This window comes from Artibeus jamaicensis, unplaced genomic scaffold, assembly GCF_021234435.1.
Source record: "Artibeus jamaicensis isolate MK-2021 breed Jamaican fruit bat unplaced genomic scaffold, CSHL_Jam_final scaffold_612, whole genome shotgun sequence".
In the NCBI taxonomy this organism is placed as follows: Eukaryota; Metazoa; Chordata; class Mammalia; order Chiroptera; family Phyllostomidae; genus Artibeus; species Artibeus jamaicensis.
The window spans coordinates 8,391,473-8,418,029 of NW_026522049.1; the positions used below are offsets into that span (position 1 = coordinate 8,391,473).

The window sequence follows — 26,557 nt, forward strand, 5'->3', positions numbered from 1 at the left end:
ACAGAACGGCGTCTCAACATCGCAGACGTGCGGTGGGAGAGCCAGCCCACCTTCCTGCCCGACTTGGACGTGTTACCTGACGCCTGTGTTTGGAGGGGATCGGTGGCTCTTTTTCTACAACTGAAGATGAGGCAACGTGATTTTTCTCCTGGAGTCACAGCTCACCTTCACTGCAGAGGCAAAGAGTAACATTCTGATTCCAGGAGCCGTGCTGGTATTTGCTGCCCATGTGCAAAGAACAGAGCGATTTCTTGTCTGCAAACATTAGCCTCCCCTGCATAAGCAGTATTGCTTTTCCAGAAAAATCTGTACTGAACTCTGCCTCTTGACAGGCCATCCCTGTACACAATTTTGATTCCATTTTCATCATAGTCAGCACAAAAGACAGACCATATACATGCAGGTTTTATGCTAAGCGACCCACTCCCCTTCAGACACGCTGAGACCACACACTTCTCTGCCTTGTCCTCAGCCGCCAAGAACTAGATCTGTACAAGTAGGAGGGAAGTGGCTGCTGTTACCCCGATAGATGATGATTATATTTCTGCAGCCACTGTTAAGCCTCTTAAGTTTCTTCTTCACTTTGGGAGTGTTTAGCATATTGTTGGCTAAAAACTCTCCTCTGTGTGCCCCAGGTAAAGTCAGAGTTGATAGCACGTTCCTGGGGGATTATCGAGGACTGAGCCATTGAGTGACTAGCTCAACCGCACTCCACCGGTCTCCCAGTACCTGCGCCCTTATAAACCCCTCAGGGGTAAGCTGGGCCACTTGCCGTTTTTGAGAAGGTTTGGAACAGAGTCACTAGGGGGAGGGGAGGACTGTGCACGGTCTGCGTGGGAAGGCTCAGGGGATATAACAAAAACAAGGGTGCGCTGCGGATCCAGTGATTCTGCGACACCCACTTGTCTGTGCGCCCCCAAGCTTCTCACCGTCTGCTTTTATTTCAAACAGAAGCGTTTGCAAGGGTTCTGGGTTCAGGAATGCGCTTTTCTCCCACCCAAGCTTCAAATCCCTTTTCTGGCATTTTCAGGCAACCGAGAAGCTAATTGCTGCTGGACCGAGAGTCCGTGCTCAAAGCCTCAGCAAGGCACATTCTGGAGGACCAAAGCCACACAGGAAATCCCTGCCAGGACCGAGCCGCCCAGAGGACCAAACCACTCAGTGACAGCATGACCTCACGAGTGACTGCCAGGTATCTATGTACCGTATAACTCACTGTTTCTCTGTGCGGCTGCTTCCAGATTAACCGCCAACACGCCCCGTGTAAAACGCAGCCAGCAAAATGCTGGCTTTTCCTACAGCCGTTCATCCATTGGCTGCAACACATTTGTTTCTATAGATGGAGATTCAGACGTTTCAAGTATGAAGCTCCTTCCTTTAGCAGGTGGAACTCCCAGCCAGGGAACGTCTTTCGTGACTGAGCTGTGCGTTTTAAAGTTCTCTCTCACTTTCCTTAAAATAATAATAAAAAAAAAACTGAGGAGATCTTTTTTTTAAGGGGTACACTGAGGGTTAAACCAATGCCCTCCCCCCCATGCTAGCCGTATATGCTCTCTGCTCCGGTGATTGGCCGGGTGCTGGACTGGTCCCTCAAATTAAGACAATATGCTCACAGGGAAGAGCCGCCTCGGCCATTCATCTTTCGGTCACGATCTGGCTCTCATCGAGCTGAAGCAGAGCCATATCTCGGGCCTGTGGCTGGTTAAACGCAGGGTGAGCCCTCATCTCTGAGAAGGCTCTAATGATTCCCACAGAGGCTGCATCAGCCCGGGCCACACCTGCAGGGCCCAGCTTCTCCATTTCCACCGCAAAACGAGGCATGTGTCCCCGAGAGGTGGTATCTTTTTATCATCCAGCGGATCGTTCTGGTCAGAGTAGATGCAGCTTGTTGCAGACCCCAGGCCGCCTGCCGGGCCACAGGTGACAAATGGTCCCCGAAGGAAGTCCCACTCTCCTCAGGGGTGAAAAGGTCACCAGGTTGGGCAAACACCTGTGACTTTGACAAAAGTCTCCATGGTTCACATCCCCTGGTCTTCTTCTAATAAAAAACATGTCAGGACATGTCCAAGGGGATTTTTTGAAATAAGGCAATCCTTTATTTACCGACTCATTTATTTATTTATTTTTACCATTTATTAGTGTCTCAAACGAGGAGCTCTGGGGTTCATAGAAAGAGAGGTTCTGGGTGTTTCTAGGGTTCAGAGAAGCTTCCCCTGGGAAAAGTCACATTTAAGCTGAGACCTCAAGGACAGGAAAGGGTGGCAAGATGAAGGAGTATTTTCAGCCCAGAACATCACGTGTCCCAAGGGGCCGGGGCAGAAGGGTGATGCTTGAGCCATTTGAGCAACAAGGACAATGACAAAAGAAGTGACAGAGAGAAGGACCAAGGCGGGCTGAACAACAAGGGCAGGGGGCAAATCAGGAAGGGCCTTGAGGCCAAGGTAAGGACTTAGAGTCTGATCCCAAAACTTCAGTCAGAACTGGTGATTTCTAAGCAGGAAAGTGAAATGACCCTTACTACCAAAGCGGCTTCCTAGCGTTTACTGACAAAGAAAAATGTCACACTGTCCTCGTTGGGCACTGTCCAGATTTGCAGCTAACGATCTCCAGTGGCTCCGACCTCCCTTCAAGGGGGTTGCTGTTAGCCCTGCACTGTAGGTGAGGACACTGAGGCCGGCCCAGCTCGCACGGCTGGCCATGTGGGGGTCCCGCCAGGCCAGGCCAGGCCAACCTCACACCCCAGTGTTTTGTCTCTGGGTCATGGGACAGGCTTTGCCCCCTACCTTTACTGAGATGTAAAAATAGACCTAAAACTGTGTAAGTTGACAGCGGCCAACGTGATGATTTGATACACATATACATTTTGAAATGTATATGTGTGTCCTAAATAACACCTCTATTACCTCCCATGTGTACCACGTGTGGCGAGAACATTTAAGATCCGTCCTCAGTAGTGTTTGCGTATATAATGTTGTTAACTATAGTCGCCGTGCTACACCTGAGATCTCCAGAACTTACTCCCTTTATCACCGGAAGTTTGTATTCTTCGTCCAGTTGCCTCCCATTTCTCCCAGCCCCTGGCAACCATCCTGCTCTCTGTTTCCATAAGTTCGGCTCTGTTAGCATCCAATTATAAGTGAGACTATACGCCCTTTGTTTTTCTCCTGTGACTTCCGTATCCATCCTTCCACGGACGGACACCTGGGTGGTTTCCCTGCACTGGCTTCTGTGGGTAACACTGCAGTGAACACGGGAGTACAGACCCCCCTTCAAGATCCCGGTTTCACTTCCGTCGCATTGATACCCAGAAGTGGGATCATCGGATCATGGAGTAGTCCTGTTTTCAGATTTTAGAGGAATCTCCGTGCTGTTCTGCACAGCTGACACCGCCAATTTATAGTCACACCAACAGCGCACAGGGGGTTCCCTTTTCTCCGCATCCTCACCAACACTTATCTGCTCTCTTTGAAGGTAGTCTAATAGGTGTGAGGCGATACCCCATCGTGGTTTCAATTTGCATTTTCCTGCTGATTAGTGATGGTGAGCATCTTTTCAAGTACCTGTTGGCCATTCGTATATCTTCTTTGTAAAACATCTAGTTAGATACTTTGACCATTTTTTAATCAGATCGTTTGGGGGTTTTGCTACTGAGTTTCTTATATAATTTGGACAGTATCAGATATATGGTTTGCAAATATTTTCTCCCATTCTGTGGGTTGAACTTTTATTTTGTTGATTGTTTCACTGAAGAGACTCTCCTTTCTCCATTGAATAGTCTTGGCTCCCTTGTCAAATATTAGTTGACTATATATATGTGTGTGGGTTTATTTGTGGGCTCTCAGTTGTAGTCCATTAGTCTATGTGCTGGTGCCATACTGTTTTCATTACTATAGCTTTGTAATATAACTTAATATGTGTGCTGGATGTGTGGTGCCTCCAGCCTTGTTCTTTTTTCTTAAAATTGCTTTGTCTAGTAGACATCTCTGTGGTTCATGAATATTGGGATTATTTTTATTTCTGTAAAAATGCCATTGGAATTTAGATAGGGATTACATTCAATTCATAGGTAGCTTTCGGTAGTGTGGACATTTTAACCATATGAATTCTTCCAGTCCACAAGCAAGGGATATTCTTCCATTTATTTGTCCTCCTCAACTTTTTTCATCAAAGACATAGTTTTCCAGGTCTCTACCTGGTCTTTCACCTCTATGGCTAAACTTATTCCTCAATATTTTATTGTTTTTGACACTTTTGTAAACGAGGATTGTTTTTTCATTTCTTTAACAAATATATTGTTGTTAGTATATAGAAACACAACTTACTTCCATATGTGGATTTCATATCTTAAAACTTACTGAATTTCTTTATTAATTCTAAGAATTAAAAAAAAAATTTTATTTATTTCTCTTTAGAGGGGAAGGGAAGGAGAGAGGGAGACAAATATCGATGTGCGGTTGCCTCTCGTGCGTCCCCTGCTGGGACCAGGCCTGCAACCCAGGCACGTGCCCTGACTGGGAATCGAACTGCGGTTGTTTGGTTCGCAGGCCCGCGCTCAATCCATTGATCTACACCAGCCAGGGCTAATTCTAAAAGGTTTTTGACAGTGTTTAGGAATTTCTATATAGAAGATTACATCATTTGTAAACAGAGACAATTTCACTTTTTTTTTTTTCCAATTTGGATGCCTTTTCTTTTCTTTCATTTTATTTATTTATTCTTGCCTAATTGCTCTGACTTAGGACTTCCAGAACTACGTTGAGCAGTAGTGAGAGCCCTTGTGTTATTCCTCATCTTGGAGGAAAAGCTTCCCTGAAAAGAGTTTGAAAAGCGTCCACTTTAACTCCTAGGTTTCACAGATGACAAGAAGTCATGAAACTTTTACGTTTCACAGCCACTGAGACCAGAGCCTACCTGTGAGGACATGAAGACATTCAGGCAGTCCAAACTCTGAGATGACCAGACGAATCCAGCCGCCTTTCCTTTCTTCTCATCTGTCCCCACTAGGTTATGGGTCCCATGAAAGCAGGTACTGGGCATGTGTCATTTCCACCACATTCCCAGCATCAGCCCAGTCACCTGGTATGTAGTATGTGCTCAGTAAACCCCTGGTCAAAGATGTGTATCAGCATCAGCATCGGTACACCAAAGGACAAGCCATATTCTTAGACTGCTCATCCCTCAATTATGTATGGGTCTTTGTTAAACGTTACGTGCCTTACTACAGCTCTGAGAGATAAGAACAATTTGTTTTGTAAATATTGGTAACCCAGGGATACAAGGAAACATGTGTCCCATGAGGCATCCTGCCCTGGCTGACCCCTTCTCAACACAACTTCCTGTCTATCTGAGCAGTAAGCCAGCCTACCACCACGAATGAAACCAGGTAGAAGTTAGGTGACAATGGTCTAGCTCAACCTGAAGTTAAGGGACAACCCTGTGGGCTCTCTGGAGACCACCTTTAAGCCGGAGACAATTTGCCACTTTCGTCCACTTGGAAACCTCACCTCCAGTCATGTGAAAGTTGCTCACGTGGCTCCATTGTCAGATATTAGTTAAATATATATATTTGGGGGTTTATTTGTGGGCTCTCAGTTGTAGTCCATTGGTCTATGTGCTGGTGCCATACTGTTTTCATTACTATAGCTTTGTAATATATGGCTGATAAGAGTATAGTTTGAGGCTCCCTGCAGTCCAGGGGGTATGTACGGTACCAGTGGTGGTGAAGGAGGTCTGTGGCCCTATAGGAAGGCTGGTGTCACCTGTCCCTAACCTGACACATGAACTCTAACTCACGCTCAGCTGCGGCCCTTTGCCCACCACCCTGCCTGGCAACACTCCTTCCACTCAATGCAGGGAGTCCGGCTGTGGGGCCGGATGAAAGACAGGGAGGGACTCTCAGGTCACTCGCTCTCTCTGGGGCTCAGATTCAGCATCTGTGAAATAACTATGTGCCCTGGCTGGTGTGACTCCATGGGTGGGTGTCATCCCACAAAGCAAAACGTCACCTAAGGTTTGATTCCCAGTCAGGGCACATGCCTAGGTTTCAGGTTCAATCCCCAGTCAGGGCACATACCAGAAGCAACCAATCAGTGTTTCTCTCTCACATCTATGTTTCCCTCCCTCTCCTTCTCCTCCTGTCCCCCCTCTCTAAAATTACATTTTAAAATCTTTTTTAAAAAAAGAAAGAAATTACAATTATAAGCCTCACCCAATCCACCTCACCAGATGGTTTTAAGAACATAGAAGTTCACAGACATCTTCAGGAATGTGAAATCTATACGATTATAAATTGCTGTTTTATGTCTTGAGAGCCCACCCCTAGAGGCTACAGGGCTAACAAAATGGACCATGTAACACCGCTCTGCTCTTCAGGGCGCTTCCCATCTTGTACACACACCGCAACACGGCACGTTAGAGACAATTGTGCACACACACACTGGTACCAAATGTCTTTGTCAATCCAGTATAGAACACACCAAAACATAAATCAGATCGTCTTGGATTCTGAATTAGCCTTAGGCCCTTTCACTGAAATAAGGATACAAAAATGTTCCCTTTCACAGAGGAACAAAGAATATATAAACAGAGGCCTTTCTGTGAAATTCTCTATCAGTTAATTCAGAATCAGACCAAACTAACATAGACCAGAAAGATGTCCCAGATTCTGCACCGGCTGCTTCCTTTCTGCATGAGGTCAGGCGTACCTGAGTCACAAGATCACAGTTGACCGACTGATGTCATCGACCGGGACACCGCGGCGAGGACCTGGGTTCATGAAAAGACACTTTATTCCCTTATCCAAAAACCAGCATATTTGATACTTTGCCAAAAGCACTTAAAGTGGATTGTATCTACATTTAACTTTGTGTTAAGTACAAAGGCAAAAATCTCTGAAACTTATAAACAAGAATTCAGGTTTCTTTGGTTTGGGGTTTTTTTTTTTTTTTTTTTGAGTGTATACTTCAGAGTTCAGAGCAAAAAGCAACCTTCCCTGACTCTCAGACATACTACAACTTGAAAGTTACACGGACATAAAATATATTTATTGTCGCTAGCTCAGAATTTCCATCCTACTGCCTTTGAATAGTGCTGGAGTTTACAAAAATAACACCAGCAACATTGCCAATGAGATTCTATAACCTTAGCAGAAATTAAATATGAAAGTAGGAAAGAAATGTAACCTTTTTAAAGTTCTCTCTATGCAAATCTCATGCAGAAGTCACTGAGCACTGCATACGCCAACATCACATAATATCTGAACCAGGCTCAAAAATCAGCATGTCGAGGGTGTTACTTTGATCTTTCACAGATTTTTAAGTTTCTATTCACTTTCTGTGATGCTCTCTCTATCTACAACCATCATTTATTAATAGTAAACTTATTTTTTAAAGATTTTATTTATTTATTTATTAGAGAGAAGGGAAGGGAAGGAGAATGAGAGGGAGAGAAACACCAGTGGTGGAGAGAAACATCGATCGGTTGCCTCTCACACGCCCCCCCACTGGGGACCTGGCTGGCAACCCAAGCATGTGCCCTGACTGGGAATCCAACCAATGACCTTTAGGTTCACAGACTGGTGCTCAACCCACGGACCCGCACCAGCCAGGGCAATGGTAAAATTCTCAAGAGTCCAATACAGTCATAAGCAGAAAAATCACAAAAGTAGCTTTTTATAAAATTCTGGGTCTTTTTTTTTTTTTTGAGACCAAGTCATCACTCTAGGCTTAAGCCATCTTCTACAACAAATGACAAAAAACCAACTCCAACCAGCTAAGCTCAAAAGAGGAATTGATTAGGTCACATCAGTGAAGAGTCTGGAAAGTTCCGGCTTTAGCCATGGCTGGCGTCTCTTCCTCTGCTCCGCTGCTCTGCTCTTCTCCTCACCAGCTGCCTTCTCACCCCAGCTCTCTTCACCAGCAGTCACTGGATCATACGTGGCTATTCCTCGAAGGAGAGTGCTGCTTTCTTTATACCACCAACCAAAGTCCCAGGGAAGCCTTCAATTGGCTCAGCCTGGATCATGTACCCATCCTTGAACCAATCACTGCCTTCAGATGCATAAGGCATCTGATTGGCCAATGGGGAAGTAGGAGGAAGGGGAAGAGAGGAGAGAAGGTAGAAGATGAGGAAGAGGGGAGATGTCTTGCTAATTTTATCTCCCGTGCTAGCTCAAAAGTTTAGCTTCTGGGAAAGGAAGTGGATGACAGATCATCCACCACCCCTTCCGCATATTTATTGTATTTATTTATTTATGAGGAAATGGACACAGTTTTGGAGAAGGCAAGGCTAACACTCATGATGCCACTCAGCAGAGAGACTGTTTCTGTCCCTGTTTCGTTTTACTTGGTCACAGCCACCATCTACACCACGGTGACAATGATCCCATCCCAATAAATCCACATTCATCTCTCCATTCACAAGCTGACAAAAGGGGACCATAGACCAGGCCCCATTCATATTTTTTTTCTCAGACTCTGGGAAACGATGGGAGTCCCCCCGTGGTCCTTTCTCACACAGCAAGCTCTCTCTGACGCACTGCACACAAAGATCCCATTGACGGGGAGAGTGGCCACACTGATGTTCGGGGCCAAAGGGTGGGGGACCCCGGAAACGCTCAGTCGCTCAGTCGGCTGGACAGGAATGGGTACCACACCCCCTTAAAGCCTTACAGTGAGTAAGTCACCAAAAAAAAAAAAAAAACTGAGAACTGGGGAAAAATAGGGAAGTGCCTCAGGCAGCCAGGCGCTCTGGAGATGGACAGCTCAGATAAGAGCAAATGAGCCTGTCAGGCCACTGGGTTTCATTCCGCTCTCACATTTTTTCCTCAGGATTCCTGACTTCTGAATCAGAGAGGGGGAGAGGAAAGGCCGGTGGAGAGGCCCTTCTCGGACCCTGATCCTACAGCCCCCGCGACTCTATCAGTAGGTCCTTTCCTGTCCCATGAGTCTTTAAAAGTTTTTAAAAATATTTTATTTATTTATATTTAGAGAAAGGAAGTAGAAAGAGAGGGAGAGAAACATCAATGTGTGGTTGCCCTGCACTGGGGACCTGGCCTGCAACCCAGGCATGTGCCCTGACTGGGAATTGAACCAGAGACCCTTTGGTTCTCAGGCCGGTGCTCAACCCACTGAGCCACACCGGCCAGGGCTCATGACATTTTTTTTTCAAGCGGCCATGCCTTTGTCCTTGATCTTTCCTTTTTCTCTCAGTTCTCCTCCTCTCAGTTTGCTGTTATTACAACTCTGTACCCGGCCCTTCACTCATGGGCTTATTGCCTTATGTCCCTATTTCCCCCCCCTCCCCGCCCCTAAGCAGCAGAACTAGCTGTGGTGACATCCTTGGGTTTGTATGTATCGTCACAAGACATGAAGGGCAGCCTTGTTCCGCGCAGACATATCTTTCAGTTATACAAATGGTGTCCGCAGACTCTGTCCTGGTTCTGTTTTCCCACCCAGAACACTTTTAATATTCATCTACGCTACTTCTGACTGCGGCATGTCAGTACGTGGTGGGCCTCCTGACCCTGATTAACTATCCTAGTCACCACCATCCCCTCCACCACATGCAACACTGTGAGGGCCATCCCTGCCCAGCCACCTTGGGGACCTGCAGGGGAGCTTCTCTGGGCTCTAGTCCCAGCAGCGGGACGACCGGGCCATGAGGCTGTAGGACTGGTCTGCACCCAGCTCTCCGTCCTGGCTAGACTAGGTGTTCCCATCACACAAATGGGAGCATCTGAGGCTCAGAGAGGCAAAGTGACTGATGTGCCTGATTTTGCATCGCTAGTTAACTGGCAGAGGCAGGGTCCCAGATTTTGGGACTTGCAGGTTTGCAACCTTCCATTGGACCACACTGCCTTTCACAGGGGTCTTTTGATCCCATGGCTTATATTAGAAGCCTCATGGACACAGAGGACAGAAAAACTATCCCTTCCCCAGGCATCTATTTTCCCAGCCAATGGTGTTTGGAGAGCCCCACACACCTCAGGGAACCAGGATCCCTAGCCTGGGGTCGGCAGCCACGTGTCCTCGGAGGTGAGGGATGGCCCCATTGGCCAGGGGCCAGGCGAGCTTAGCCCGCCCCCCTCGCACCCCTGATGTGGGCAGATTAGCAGCGGCCATATGGCAAGCAGAGACTCTGGGAAAACTGCAAACCCCCCCTCTGGGCGAATCACTCGTGTGTCCAATACCAGTCAGGCCCAATGAAACTTTGATGGCTCTATTAATGAAGATGAAAACTTGAGATATGCCAAGTACAGATTAAATGGCATCTCGGTAACATGATTATCGCTGAATTACTATCTACAGAAGGAGACAGCCAAGTGACTAATCCCAGTGAAGGCTGGCAGCTTTGAACAGGAGAGTCCCGCTTCCAGCCTCTGGGGTGTCCTGCCTTGCATCCGAGTCTCGTTTAACTAGGGGACACAGGGAGGGGCTTCTTCTGCAGAAGTCACTCCTGTACAGAGGGGATTTGATTTCTTCACGTTCGAAGGCGGCCCATTGAGAGTGTGGTCTGTAACGAGATGAGCAAGGAGGATGTGCAAACTTTCACGTATGCAGAGAGCGTAACTGGTCAAATGAGCAGAAATGGAAGGACAGGAGACATAGAGGAACATCTCAACGCCGCGAGTCTCTGCCTCCCACTTCCCTTCCACTTCCAAGCCCAGCTCACTGTTATCTAGTAAGTTCTTCTGTGCTCGCGTTCTTCAATACATTAGCGACATTAGTGGTGTCATTCCTATGAGTTAACTATTGTCGTTCCCACTTTCCATGGGGGAAAGTTAACGTGTAGAAGTTTTAGTAACTTGTCTCAAGTTGCAGAGCATCTAGACTCCGGCCAAGCTGTGACCCAGCCTTGGGCTTTCCTGAGTCCAAAGTTAGTGTATTTATTCATCAGGAAGTGCCGTGGTTCGGCTTCCCAGTGTGAGGGAGCCGCAGACAGTGTGGAGAAGGTTCCAAAGATTATTTCCAAAGCAAATGGAAAGCCAACCCCAATAGAGAAGTGTCCACGTTGCACCTTTAAGACACAAGATTGGTTTGTGTGTGTGTGTGTGTGTGTGTGTGTGTGTGTGTGTGTGTGTGTGTGTGTTAGGAGGTGGGGTTGTTTGTGAAGATCTATGAAGAAGTTGACAATGAAAATGCCCTCTGATTTAGCTGGAATTTTCTAAGCAAGTCTTTCCTTGGCAACTCTGAAATGGACTATGAAACTTCCAAGAATTCTATCCAGACCCAAATGTCTAGAAATCTTTTCACAGTTGGATCATAAGAGGCCAAGGGCATGGGTGAGTGGTATGTCTTGTGATTTAAATAGTGGGTTATATAAAGTTTTCTAACTACCCACTGGAAGAGCCTCATGCTTTCTCCTTTCTCTTGAAATACGCTTCCACACCCACCCGGCAGGGTAGCAAGCGCCACCTCTAAGATTCCTGATATCTGATCCCTCCTCCATCAGCGCCTATTATGGCTTCCATTTCCCACTTTGACTAGGACTTTAATTTTTGGTGAGATCCTTGAAATCCCTTCCGGAAAAAACAAATGCGCTCACATTGTCCACGCTCCTGGCTAACAGCGTCATTGTCACAACTCGGATCCCCAAACAATCAGCTAAATTCCATTGTCCTGCCGAATTTCTTCTCTTTCTTTTGTGTGCATTCACACACTTATTTAGTCTTCCGCCTTCCGCAATGGAAAAAAAAATTTATAGAAGCTCCCAGAAATGGCCCATAATTGTAACTGGCTTGAAAAACACCGTATAGAAGAATGAATAATCTCCTTTTTTGTTTCCATCTCTTCTAAATATTCTGTCTCTTTGTGTTTTGCAATACCTTTTGCACCCAGCTCCGGTCACAATTGTCATTGGCCATTTGCCAGTTTGAAATGTCCTACAAAATGAATTGCTTCTTTTGTAAATAAGAAAAAACTTTGGGAAATATTGCTACGCGGTATCGTGTTGGAGTTACAGCTAGCTGATGGCGTTTCCTACAGGGGCCAAGGAGGGTGGTGAGTTTATTGTCTGCTCAGCATCTATAGATCACGAGCCAGAAAGTGTGATCTGCTTGCCTTCCTACCTTCCACTGTCTAGCTTGGAACATCAGGAATACGTTTCAGGAAAGGACCACATATTGCCCATGTCGGTGGCACTTCATTTGGGGTCAAATGACTCCAGAATCAGATAAGAATTGGGACATAGTTTTAAGCACTTGGCAGAGACTCGGTGAGGATGACATAATTTCCCAGTGAAGGAGTTCACTCACCTTTACCGGCTTCCTTTTCTTACTGTTTAAGAAGTTAATTTCTGCCTCTTACAATTTATGTGCCAATATTTTCTAATATTATGTTTGCAAGGTAATTCTGATTGGTTTGCTCTTTACCCCTCCTTTTTCCCATACCATCCTATGCTTTTCAGAAAAAAAATATATATATGTACATCTTAATGGCACATCGAGGACAAAATCAGAGTTATAAGATCATTCTTAAACCAAGTCATTGTCAAAATTAACCCAATAATATATTGCAGGATGATTCTCTTATAGGGCACATTCTCATATAAAAGGGAATAAAGTTTTGTAATTTTGATGAACTCAGGAGTGTCAGTGAAGGCACACTAAAGGGACATTTTTAAGCTCTTATTTTAGAAGAAAATTAATTCTCTATTTTTGCCCATTAAAATGCAGTGGAATTATATATATATATATATATATATATATATATATATATATATATATGTGTGTATGTAAGATCATGAATCTTACACATCATGAATCCCTATGTAAGATTATTAAAATAACTTTCTTGCAATACTGTTTTCCAAATAAAATTCTCCTTGAATCATCTATCGTAATATAATATTCAACATTAGGAGAGTCAAATGAAAACAAAATCTTTATTGAAAAGATGGATTGGATCAATGGTCAATGAAAACGGTATTTCCCCACTTCCACTACTGACGTGGGTTCTTTTTTTCACCTCTGAAAATCAGCTGAAATAAGATCGATTATGCCAAAATATCTGGGCAGGAAATTGCCACTAGGTGTGAACATGAGACATCCAGTTTCTTCATTTCAATGAAAATGCACTCAGTCAGATCTATACTGAGAGAAAAAAGACCAAAAAACATGCCAAAGAGTCAAATATTTAGAGAAACACCATTACAAATTAGCTCAGCTTCTAATGAGAGAACCTGAAGTAATCAATGAAGAAGGTTTATACCCTTCTTCCAAAGACGTTTTTAATATCAAAAATTTTAAGAAAAACCTGATTATATGTCTGTGTACAGTCAGAGAAAAAACAACATACATATAAATAATGTGACTCTCCATAGACACATTGAAAAAAATCAGAGCTACTCAATATATAAATATATGCAATAATATACATGGTCCCTACACGGCCAAGCACTGAGCAAAAAGACAGTTACAAGAGCCTGTATGAGAAAAACCACAAATATTCTGCATTTTTCTATATTATCTCTCAAAGGGTGTTTCCTCCCAAGGCCAACTTTCATCTTGGGCAAGACTTCAATCTAAAAACTAAGTCCCAGTATTCCATCATCTTTGGGTAAAACAGAGGAACCAGACAGAATAGGCTTAGCGGAAATCTTCATGGAGGCCAGTAATCACTGATGTCACTACCAGGAACACACGAGCTTGAAAAAGATTAACCAACCCACAGGCTTCACAGCTGCATGAGTGTGTGAGACGTGTGTGCTTTAATTCAAGCATCGTCTCCAAATAAACTTGGCCACCAAACTCTCGCTTTAGTTCCTGGTGTATTTTTGTGTTCTTATGTGGCACAGAGCGCATTTCTGTCATTGGGACCAACGACATTTGATTAAAATCTGTCAGATTTATCTTTTTAGCAGGAGCAAAGAAATATGCGTTCCCCCAGAAAGGAAATCAATGTGTCTCTATGATCGATGCCAAGTGGGGAAGCCGGGTGCTGTCACTTTAAGTGGAGAAGCAGGAGCCTTCCCTCCCATCACCATTGGCTGCTGACGCCACTGTTGGAAGGCAAAGCCCTGTTTAAATCTTATAATCCTTGTTTATAGGATAGACTTCCAGTCACTGACCTGATAGTTCTCACTCCATGTTGTTAAATTACAAAGTCAGTGTCCGATGTGTCCATTGCTGGCCTTGTGTAAGTTTTCTGTGCCGTGTCTTTTAGCCAGGGCCCTGCCTGGCCACCTGTCTACGCAGAGAGGAGTATTCCTCTCCCCCAGGAAGGCGCTGGGGCTTTTAGGGTGGGCAGCTCACACACAGAATCCCCTTTCTCCAGGCAGACAGGAGGAGGGACCCTCCGGAGCAGCTCCCAGGCCGGGCCAGAGACAAACTAGGGGACCGCTTTGTGACAAAACCATGTCCAAAGCTCTCCCTCCTTTGGGGATCCCCCCACCTCCCCAGGACCCCCGACAGAGTTGTGCTGGACAGGAGAGAAAGTGTCTGCCTGGCATTGTCAGGTGGTAAGGTTCTCGGCTCAGAGGAGGCAGGACCAGTGCTGCGTGAGTCTGGTACCTCCGCGGTCACCACCAGCAGAACCGTCCCAACCCGCTGCTGAAGCAACGCCAGGATTACGCACCCATGTGACAGTCCAGATCTCGGTCTCACCTGCCTCTTGAGTGACGTCTGTCCGTGAAGCATGTGAACTGTGTATGTGTGGCCAATTTCAGCAACAAGTTCCTGTGGGTAAGCTCCTCTCCTAAGGAACTTTTAAAAAAAATGTGTTGTTGTTTTTTTGTTTCTTCACTCATGAATGTTTTTAGAAGGCATTCTGTATGTGTGTGCTGCGTTAACCCAGACCTGATTAAACTACTGAGGGACAGCATGAGTAAGAGGCCTCGCCAGGGGGGTGGAACATGCTACATATTCTGCATAGGCTCATTCACTCCTTATTTGTCACTCCTTCCTCCAACTTGCATATCCTACAAATGAAATAACTAATGAGAAATGCCTTTGCCTAAAGTTAAATGTTCTCTCCTTCCCCACGCCCCCCAAAATGCACCTGACCTCCCTCCCCTCATCGCCAAGCTCTTCCAGAATCAGGGTTTCAGAAATAAAAATGGGAAACTTTTTAAAGATAATATGTGAACTGTGTTTTCCATGTAATAGCCTTCTTGGCGAACAATAATTTCTAATTCAAGCACGTGAGCCTTTCTGGTGATTATATGAATCGAGTTGTCTTACTAGACGTATTGTAAAACAATATCTTGAAATAGAGAAAAGTTGGAAACATCCTGAATGTTTAATAAATGTGATTTGTTTAAATATACAGTACTAAACCCAGACAATAGAATCGTTTGAAGCCATAAAAATGACACTAAATAAATAGGTGCCGTGAAAAGGAGGTATCGGGTGAGATACACGATGAAAAAGTCTGGTTACAAAACATATATATGGGGTGCAACTTTATTTGTGTGTAAGGATATCACTGAAGGAAAAGTAGTCTTAGTTTTGCTCTGTGTATTCTAATTTTTCTCTGTAATGAGTGTAAGTTACTTGGACCTATTAAAAACCAATTGTAGAAAGTACATTTTTATAGAAAACACAGTTGAGGACTTAGCTGCGACTGTCCCCATTTAGGCCTTTTCATTGGCGGTCTCATCAGGCTGGGCCTTTGTTTGCAAGAGGGCTGGGTGGCCTCTGTCCTATCACATCGTCATTCGCTTTGAACACTCAACATCTGGTCAGCAAAGACCAAAGCTGTCGGATACTGTGTTTTCAGTGTTTAAAGATAGAGAAAAATACGTAAAAAGTCTTCTGATCATCAGGACGAAGCAAGAATAGCCAGTCTGGTGTGTCGAAGGCAGAACTCAACCTCATACGCGCGGCCTGCGAAGAAGCAAGGTTGACCCACGTCACTGTCCTGTGTCCCCTCTCAGCAGTGTCTGGCAGACATGGCGTGCTGAGTGCCCTCCACCACCAACGTGGGCTCACTCACTGCCTCGCATTTTCCTCCTGCTATACCTGGAGTTTCTTAAACTACCCTTTGCCTCACTATAGACATTAAACACATTCGTTGACAGTTTTCCAAGTTCTCATGTTCCTCCTCACTCTGAAAGCACACATCTTTCCAGAATAGGACAATCCATCCTAGGTTCTTGCCATGGGCAACTGGGTGGAGGAGGACACATTGTCCCCAAGTAGGTAATACAAGAAGAGATACTGATTTGGGGTGGGGGTGTGGTCCGGGAGATAGCATATTTCATTTTCTAGGAATAAGAGTCCCTGTGAGCTATCCAAGGAAGAAACTGGATTCATAGAATGTAAGAGCCATGAGGGTATGGGTCTGGCTGGGTCGGTTCATTCAGTCGGACAGGCAGCTTGCAACCTCACCATTGCTCCACACGATTCCTGGACCTGGAGCATTTACTGAGCATGCGTGTCGAAAATGCTCAGTCCAGTCCAGATGACTCTGTGTTCCCAGGTGAATTGATGGGTCTGGATCTCAGGACAGTATTCTAGGCAAACGCTCAGCACTCTCTAAAATTTCCTGTGTGAGGAAACCAAAGAGCACTACTGACTCTGGTCCCCTCCTGGAGGAACGGGGTTCAAAAATCTTACCAAGACCCCCGGTGGTCTTGTAACTCTTATTGCTTTTGTTTCTGAAGGTTGTTCACTGATAGAAGAGGAGAAAGTGCAAAATAAACTTTCGAAGTGGCCACACTGAGCAGAATGAATGATAAAGTGAGGCACTTTATCAAAGGTGATAAATCAGAGGCACTGGAGTGAGCCTCTGATTTTTTTTTTTTAATTAGGCACATGTCCTTCAAGTTGCTAGTGAAGTGGTTAGGAGAACCGAGTGTCATTGTCCAGGATGGTGGGTTCCCCACATGCATCCAAAACTCTGAAAGGGGCTGTTGCATTAGAATGAGAAGCAGTGAGAAACACAAAGCTCAGGTAGAAATCTGGAACAGACTTTAAGAAAAAAGAAATCCTTGCCCTGGCTGGTGTGGCTCAGTGGATTGAGCACGGGCCTGCCAAACAAAGGATTGTGGTTCGATTCCCAGTCAGGGCACGTGCCTGGGTTGCAGGCCAATTCTTGGCAGGGGATGTACAAGAGGCAATCATACATTGATATTTCTCTCCTTTCCTTCCTTTCCCCTCTAAAAATAAATAAATAAAATCTTTAAAAAAAAAAAGAAGCAAAGAAATCCTAATAAGTGATTCTGCTACCTCGAGAAGTTGGAAGCGATCTCCTTGCCAGAGAAGCCTGAATTACCTACCTGGCCCTTTAAGCCAGATTTTCATGGACAAATCAAACACAGATGGCCCATTACATTTATGACCTCCTGTCAATTACTCTAGATGGAGCGTGCATTAATTATTGAAAGATTTTCATAGTATACAAGTTTTTAGTGGGTACATTGCCACAGATCACTTTAACTTTCTGATTAGGAGCCAGTCTAAGCAATTTTATTTACAAGAATGAATCTCTTGAATGTAGTAAAAACTACAAATACAGTAGTAGATTTTTTTTCTTTCCGTTTAACAAAGCCAACCTAGAAATCCTGGTCTCCGTCCTTAGAAGCCAGCATAGTGTTAGCATTGCATACAACACATAAACTCTGCCAAAATCTATTGCAACTGTAGTAAAATTTGATGGCTGGAGTTGTTTGTTATTTATGTCTCAAAGATAAAGATAATATTGGGCATAGCCCTCTTCCACTCGAAGTATAAATTATGGCCATAAAATACCTTGTTTTATAAACAGTAAAATAAAAAAAAAGTACTAAACTTGGTTTAACCTTCAAATTGTTGCATCTACTTAAGTTCAAGTCAATAAACACTTGAGATGGTGTGGAAGTCCACCGAGCGCTCAGACCTTCAACTGTGCCGCTAGCTCTTGTGTGGCATGGCACCCAGGTCCTGGGGCCATTTCAGTCACCGAAGCACAGGCTATCCTAATGAGAATGTGGAGAAGCACTCTGACACTTAGAATAAGACATGTCACTCTGGAAGGAAGCCATTCACTCCGCAAATACTAATTGAGCACCTATTATGCTCAGGGAAACTTCTTAGGTATTTGGAATACAGTGGGGAACAAAACTGTGCTCCCCACTGGAATATAGTGGGGAACAGATCTTCGCTCCTACCAGTAGAGGCTCTAACAGAATGAATTACCTCCTTTAATCATCTCTGCACAGAGAGAGACGTCACAGCTCAGAGAGGCGGGCTAACGTACCCACGATCACCCAGGGAGCAGGCGACAGAGCCAGAATAAGAGCTCAGGCCATCAGGGACCACACTCTTAACACACCATCTCCCTCGTGCTTTTCTCACTTTCAACTCACCTTTGCCTGCCTCTGTGGCCTATCAACCTGGGTCCTTGAGAAGTTCATATACTTAAATGGAGTTAGCTGGCCTCCTCCAGGAGAAGTCTTCAGTTAGGCAGCAATAACCCCTAAAAAAACCACAACACACAAAAACAACCCACATCATTGCCTGTATCTCTTCCCTCAAAAAGTCACCATTGAAAGAAGGTTGAGGCAAAGAATGGGATCAATGACATAAGCATCACAGGAATGCTGATGTCACGGGCCAGTGAGAGAAGGCGGCCCTGGAGGCAGCGGGCAAAGTCCGCACGCAATTGTCGGCTTCTATCTCGGGACAAAGCCAACCTGGCCTTGAGAACGGCGACTCTCGCACGCAGCAGGGCCAATGGCTGTCTGCACTCACAATGGGAGGGCACAACAAGAAGAGAGCAATCCCCGCTCCCCAGGCAGCAGCCAGAGCTGGGATAGTACGGTCCCCAGCCAGCATCATGGAGACTCAGCGTACATATCAGGTGGAAATCACTACCAGTGGCAGGGACCCCTCTCACAGACATTTATAAAACACTGCTCACAGAGAGATTCCACGTAAACATTAACGACATGTCGGTTAAATGCTGTCAATTAATTGTGGATGCCCATTTTGCCCAATTAAAAAGTGACGTACTTTTCTGCTGTTAAGAATAACACTCTCCCAAGTTTCTACTCCGCCCTTGTTTAAGACGTGTTTGCTACAAGTGAAAGGGAGAGAGAGGGTTGGAGGTCAGGCTTCTTGCTGTTTGACACTCACCGGAGCGGCAGCCCAAGAAGACAGTATCATGTCCATCCACCACACAGAGCCCGGAGCTCCAGGGCACAGGCCGAATCAGTGGTCAACTCAGCTAAAAAGGGACAACTGAGGACACCAAGTCCAAGGTGCATTGGTGAGGAGGAGCTAAGGCCCTGTGAGAACAGGAAATGGAATGAAGACATGCACAGCACACCAGCTGGAAGTCACCCATTTCATCTAGGGTTGAACAAAGGTCTGGGCGGGTACAGGGACCCCTACCTGTGTTTTCGTCCCAACCCAAATGACACTGTGACTGGTAATACAGGGTCTAAAGCTGTCGTACTTACACGATTACACAATAGAATTATCTGGGAAGCTTGGAAAAAGGTAGTCCTGTGCTTACTGCATCAGAAACTGGGGTGGAGAACACGGGAACCTGGTTTGCAACAAGCCCTATTTGGAGTGCCTAGTCTAAAACCTGGCTACTCAGAGAGTGTTTGGTAGCGTGGTCCCCCAGGAACCTGTGGGTGATGAAGAATCAGAGGCCTCCCACAAGCACACTGACTCCCAACATCCCAGGTGACTTCCGCACAGCATCCCTCTCTTATCATACACTCACCTGATAAAAACAAGGGATCGTGAGGCAGACCGTTCTTGGAAACCCCTGAGGAATCCAAGTCCAAACGTCCCTCCTGTCTAATGTCCTCAATTTCCAGGCCCTTCTGATAAAGATTTACAAAAGACCCAGTTCAATGTGGCGAAACGCGACGTCTCCTTCGTAAGCTACCAGGCATTTTGAGCCTTTCCAAAATTCACCTTCGGAATCACCTGGGAAGCAGATCAACATTCACACACCTGCCAATGACCAGTAGTTCATCCCGGCACTTTGGCAGCCCTATCGGTGGCTAGTTTTCTTTGCCCTGTGGAAGACGATCAGTCCACCAAGACTAGACTAGGAGAGGCAGCTATGCTCATGGGAACTGGGAAAGGGGCGATGAGTTGTACCCTGTGCTGAAGCCTCCGACCTGTGTTTGTTCCAACCAGGCTGCTTGACTGGTTTCTCCCTGTGTGTAAATGTGACGTGGTCCTCTCCCCTGTTTAGGGGAAGACCCGCAGCTGTCATCCTGAGATAAAGGAAAAAGGAATTTGCTCCTCCTGTCCAACATTCAGCTCTCAGATAGGAGCCGTGTAGTTAGGGTAACACTCGGATTTTCATACCCAGTCATTATTAGAACATTCAAAGACATTCTAAGGAAATAGAATTATTTGCAAGTCTACCGGTTCATGGCCCATATACCTATACAGTTAAGTTTGCATATGGGTTTGCCTCTTCACTTTCCTTGAGAGAATTTCATGAACATCTTTTCAATATCACTATAGAGACTTCATAACATTTTAAAGCCCATATACTATTGCAATATCAATATGCTATGTGTATGTAATCAATCTACATATATAGTTGACTTCCAATTATTCACTGTTAGAAATGAATTCCCAAAGCCAACTTTAGAAGTTTTAGAGATTCAATCCCAATATTAGGCAGTTATCCTTTTTTTTTTTAAAGGAAAAGGTGGCCCATGAGATAGGTTCTTTCATTTTATTGATGGTTTCCTTTGCTGTGCAAAAACTTTTTAGTTTAATGAGGTTTCATTTGTTTATTTATTTTTTCTTGCCTGAGGAGTTATAGCAAAAAAAAATTACTGCTAAGAGAGATGACAGAGATGCTACTGCCTATGTTTTCTAGGAATTTTATAGTTTTGAGTCTAACATTTAAGCCTTTAATCCATTTTGAATTTATTCTTGTGTATGGCATAAGAATGAAGTCTACTTTCATTTTTTTGCATGTATCTGCCAAATTCTTCTAACATCATTTACTGAATAGATTGTCCTTACCCCATCATAAGTTCTTGCCTCCTTTGTCATAGATTAATTGACCATAAAGGCATGGGCTTATTTCTGGGCTCTTTATTCTGTTCCATTGATCTACATGTCTGTTTTTATGCCAGTACCATGCTGTTTTGATTACTATGGCCTTGAAGTATAGTTCAATACCAGGTAGTAGGATAGCTCCAATTTTGTTGGAGCAGTGATCTAGCCATACTGTCAGGAATTCTGAAAGCAATGATGAGTAAAAACATCAAGTGCACAGTGATGTGTCTAATATGGCACATTTTAGAGGTTTGTTCAGATAGAAAAGGACTAGAAAGATGCACGCCTCTGCTCACACAGGTCATAGCCGGGAAGGTGGAAAGAGCCACTGAGCTGGCAGGAGCACTTTAGCCTTGTTTTCCAGTACTTTCCTATTTACAGGAAAAGTTAGTGTCCAGTCATTGGCTTGTGCTTCAAAGTTTATTTGAAAAATTAAAATTCTTTGGTCCTAAGGAATTGCTTTTTCAAATAGCATATCAGAGGCATTTTTTTCTAAGATAATTTATTTTTTAAGTCAGTGAGGCACTGGTTAATTCAGGAGTTAATGGTTGAATAGTGATAGATATATAGAGAATGGGTGGATGAATAAATGATAGGTAGACAGACAGATAGATAAATAAGCAAACCTCCCACTGGCTGATCTCCTTTAGAACTACCAGTCTCAGGCAGGATTTACCAAAGCTATTTTGTTCGATATAACTATGCACCCCCTCATTTTAATAATGTGGCAAAATAAACATCAAATGGCATACCACTGAACCACCAAGACAAGAGTATCTCTGCTCACGTCAGTATTTAAAGGTATGTAAAACAGCATACTTGCCCAAGATGACCTCCTTGAACAGAGCTGATTTAAAATCAAAACTAAATAATTTCGGTTGGGATTTATTCCCTGAACTGCCTTTCGAGGTTCGGAAATAAATGAAAGCAAATTATTTGCTAAATTTGAAACCACGTTCACAATACCTTGCTCTCAGGTTCGGTGTTAGAGGACAGGTAGAGCTAATGCGATTTTAACGTAGTTGAGCAGATAGAGATTGTGGCAAGATTCTCTTTGGTTCCCTTAGGACTTTTTCACTTAAGAACTTGGTGTTTGGGGGAAAGGGTTATAAGAGGGACTCTGGCCCATGAGAGAAAAGAAGATATTAACCCCCTGAGCAGCCAAGAGCTGGATTAATCTTTTAAGCGATTTGAAAAAAGAATCGGAACATGAACCCTCAGAGACCATTCAAAGAGTTGGGGGAGAAAAGCTGAAATACTTGTAACAGGCCACTTTGGTGGCTTTCTAGTTATTTGGGTCATATGGCTTGGACTCCTTAATTCATAAATGAGTCTTCATGTAAGTTGTTTTCTTTGTTCATGTGTTTAAAAAGTAATAACCACTGAAACAGGGTTTCTAAAATATATATGCAATTTTGTGAGTCTAAAAGTGGACTGCGGTCGGTCAGCCCTGCCAAGCACGGGAGCGTCGCTCTGGGAAAAGGGTGTTTAATGAATAACTTCGCAGTAAAAAAAAAGGCCTTGAAAACTTCCTCTAAACATTCGATGTGTGCTTTCTCTCTGAAATACATTAGCAGCCTCCTTCAGAAGGCTCTGAGATGCTGGCGACCCCGTTAAGCAGACTTCAGAAGTCCCTGACTTTTCCAAGTCCGTGTGCGCATGCCCCACCCTCCCCACCCCCACCTGCACCCCCAGCCCGTGTTGGGAGATCCCATGGACTTGGAGAAGTTCCCCCGGAGAGAAAGATTGATCAAGCAGAGCAATCGGAGTTATTTCCTATGCATGAAATTGATTAAATGCTTCGCTAAATGGCTTATAAATTTGCTTCTCATATTTCTGTCACCCACTGAAAAGATTACAGAAACTCTGCATATAACCATGTTGTATACAATACCAAATTACAAAAGGTTGTAAAAACTAATGTTTTGTTTAAAGTTTTGAGCAGGACCATATGCCTTCAGTGACCTTGAGTAAGCTATTTTAATTCAAAACATTTCAAAGAATAGAAAGGGGAGAAATATTCAACCCCTCGACGCGGCCAGAGGAGCCGAGCGGCGGGTTAACTCTACTGAACCCGCTCTTTCTTACAAGGGCACAGAGTCCCCTCCTGTTAGCGCCCGTGTCTCCCAACTCGGGAGCACATGGAACGTCAACAAGCGTGTATTTACAAAGGAGAGGAAAACACAGCTCTCAGACCTCCCCAAAGCTGCGCTTGCTCTATATCATTTTTAGTTCCGAGACACCTCCTAATGAGTTTGGAGTCTTGCACAGGCTTGTAGGCCTGTGTGGAGAAGATGACAACTATTAGCACAGGATAGTGGGGGTTGTTTTATTTTTAGGTCATTTCGTTTGTTTATTTTTCATCTTTCCACGTTTTTCAGGCGAGTTTGCTTCTCCCTTCCCTGTGAGAATGCCTTCCAAGTCTTGTGCAACAACTCGGGGGGGATTTTAGCAGAGACGGGATTTATAGGCAAACATGTGATCTACAGATGTTCCTGGGAAAACTAATCCCTCTCTTAACATGGCCTGAGAAGTACCTTCGGTGCTGCAGGAAAGTGATATTCTTTCCTAACGTTTATAAGACATCATGTCCCCAGCAAGAATTAACATTTGGCGTTAACTCGCAGCTCTGGCCAGTGCAAGAGGAGACATGGTACAGCTAAGGACATTCTTCAGGTCCGACTGGCCTGACCTCTGGAGTCCCCGTCACAGTGTCCTCACACCTTCTGGAATGGCCAGCATGGGAATGCAGACGCCGCCACAGCTGCGGCACTCTGGGACCCAGGGAGTGGGGACATAACCAGGGGCTGCCGAGGCGGGGAGAGGGGACAGAAGGAGTTTCCAGTGTCAGCCTAGGGACACGTCCGCTTTCCCGTGGAGTTTCTAGGTACAAGCAAGGAGTTGCAATGGACTAACCTCTCCTTTGTGAAAATACAATGTAATCTCACCAGCAGAATCCAGGTTTGTTTGATTTTTTTTTTTTTTTTTTTAATGAGTACCTGTTCTGGGAGCAATGCCAACAATTCAGGGATGATTCAACCAGACCATCAACAGCTGGACAACTTATTTAACTCTTTGGAGATGTTGCCTGGACCTTCATGATGGCTTCCAGCCACCACGTAATTAGTGTTGACGCCAGACACAGAGGGTTTCATAAATGATAACAAAGAAAGACGTTCCTTATTATACAATGCGCAGAATAACTACCTTCTACCTACCCGCCGGTGTGCCGTCTTAAAAGAATTGAATCCCTGTTTTTTCGGTTGTGCTCCTCCAAGCACTGGCTTTACAAGATTGCTCTTTATAAAAGGATTTTACTGATCCAATGGGCAGCCCTCTCCTAGCGTACAGGCCTGTGTTACAGGCCAGCACTTCAAATAATCTGATTTAACTCGATGTAACTTAGAGTTTCTCACTTGACCCCAGACATGTTTTAAAATTATGATTAAAGCTTACAACCTGAAACACACTCTTGAGAAAGGCGGATTTAAACCTCCTACACAGCTGGCAGATTCATCCACCTCTTCTGAAAGTTTTGCAAACTCGGGGATGTCGCTTCAGTGAGATTCTCAGCCAGAGTCAGAGAAATCCCTAACCTCAGTTCAAGGAGGACTTCGCTGTCCCTCTCCTTGTGATAGACCGGCCCTGGGCCATGGGCACTGGGGCCACTTACCTGTTCTTTTTTTGTTTTAAGTCAATCTCACTAATCAACACAAGAGCCTGTGGGCATTGAATGCCCAGGCAAATAACAGTTGCAGTTATTAGTAAGGAAATGCTTCACCTTCCTTGATTTTTCTTACAGATTCTCCTTTGTCTTTGCAGATTACCAACAAACCCACATTCCCTTTCTATTTTTAATAATCAACCGAAGCCGTGTTTGTTCTCCCCTTTCTATAAGCAAAGTCACTCGAGCATCAGGAACATTGAGGAAGGCCCTGGCCAGGTAGCTTAGTTAGTCGGAGCACCGTCCAGATGTGCCAAGGTTGCGGGTTCAATCCCTGGTCAGGGCACATACGAGAAGCAACCAATGAATGCATCAATAAATGGAACAACAAAGGAATGTTTCTCTCACTCTAAAAATCAATAAATATATATATATTAAAACAAAAGATCCTTCAGGAAAACCTGGCAGTGCACAAGTGAATGAGAGGGATATATATGATTGCGGAGATGAGCTTGGATCTACCATCTTTTAATGTTTTAAATAAATTATTTGCACACTTCAGCCTCTTAACTAGTGTAACAAATTACCTATAGGATGCCTCAGGGGTGACAGATGGTGTCCCTGAGTCACAGCCCTTTGGCAAAGGCCTCTGCTGGACGGCCTTGGCTCCCAAGGCCTTGGAGGGCCCGGCACAGCTGCCTGGAGACTGTGTTTGAACCCAGAGCTCTGAGCCTCACTGGCCCTTTCCCCCCACCCCCCAACGAGTGCCTGTCTCAGCAGGTCTGGGAATGAGGCCTGAGAACTGGCATCTCTCACAAGCTCCCAGGTGAGGCTGACCTTCCTGGGCCGGGACCCCTGTCTGGCAATTACAGCCAAGCGCCCACTTCCTACAGCACCTGACCCTTTGTTACCAACACCCACCCACAGCACCCCCCCTTCAGCCCCCAGACACCTGAGGTGGAATCTCTAGGACGGAAACTCAGGAATCTGCATTTTTAACAAACTCCCCAAAACGATTCAAAACATCCAGGTCTGGACGACCTCAGCCAGACATGCAGAGCTCGCCTTGGAGATCAGGCCCTGCACGCACGCAGGGCGTCTCCCGACTCCAGGCCTCTTCAAAGGGCCAGGAGGCTGAAGCCCCGCGAATGCCTCCTCCAATAAGTTGTCCGGTAATTGGTATATTGATTGCTAATGTCATCATGTTTTAGTATATATAAACCCCTCACTCTACCACACGGGCCCCCGCAATCCAAAAAGTCATTGTTTACTCATCGGGAAGCCCACACGGGCCCTTGGCAGTTTCTGCTGGAGGGCTGGCTGATAAAAATCAGCAGCTCCTTGGATGCATGCATTCTTGACATGACTGACCCACAGCATCTCAGAGGGCAGCCAGGGAGTGTCATTACAGCACAATGCTGGCCTTTCTTCCTCCTTATCTAGCCCCAGATGACTTTGAGATTTTTATTAACTCATTAATGACTGAAGATGTCATTAGAACTAGTAGAAAGGGTTTTTTCTTTCTTTTTTTTTTTTAAGTGGGAGTAAGTGTACAATTTGCTCATGGTGGCAGAGGGTGAGCTAAGACAAACCAAGGAGAGAGACTCTTCTCCTTTATTCCAATTTAAAATCTGATTGTAACAAGGACTGGGATTGGAAAGCCACAGGCAGAATTATCAAGTTGCTTCAGAAGTACATCGGGTCTTATTGGGTACGGAAATAGCAACCCCTAAAATTCGGCAAGTTTGATTGTGTGGTGAGCCCAGTGTTTCCAACCTAACAGCTAAATATTTTTTTTAAAATTTGGAATAAGGTCAGGAAACCTCTAAATATTTCTTAACCTGCAGATTCATTAAACCGTATCTTGTTTCTGCCTGCCTTTAATTTTCACATCTGCAGAATTGCTTTTAAAAACCAAATTAGATCTTTTG

At 44.8% G+C, this 26,557-nt stretch overlaps 1 protein-coding gene and 1 long non-coding RNA gene across 9 annotated transcripts in view; one reads left to right on the top strand and one right to left on the bottom strand.

Annotated features, from left to right (window-relative positions):
• LOC119049133 (uncharacterized) overlaps window positions 1-26,557 on the bottom strand; it is a 124,471-nt gene that overhangs the window by 42,817 nt on the left and 55,097 nt on the right. For 7 of the 8 annotated variants that reach the window (XR_008390408.1, XR_008390403.1, XR_008390407.1 and 4 more), the window contains one exon: window positions 77-170. This is a non-coding gene — a long non-coding RNA (uncharacterized LOC119049133). Of the gene's footprint in view, window positions 1-76; window positions 171-6,704; window positions 6,766-26,557 lie in introns of all 8 variants that reach the window. The other variant, XR_008390405.1, reaches the window with a different exon arrangement.
• The window catches only part of NR2F2 (nuclear receptor subfamily 2 group F member 2), a 91,704-nt gene continuing 66,218 nt past the window's right edge, over window positions 1,072-26,557 (top strand). Inside the window, exon 1 of the mRNA XM_053658918.1 lies at window positions 1,072-1,192. The gene's annotated coding sequence lies outside the window, so the exon portion shown is untranslated. The remainder of the gene's footprint in view (window positions 1,193-26,557) is intronic.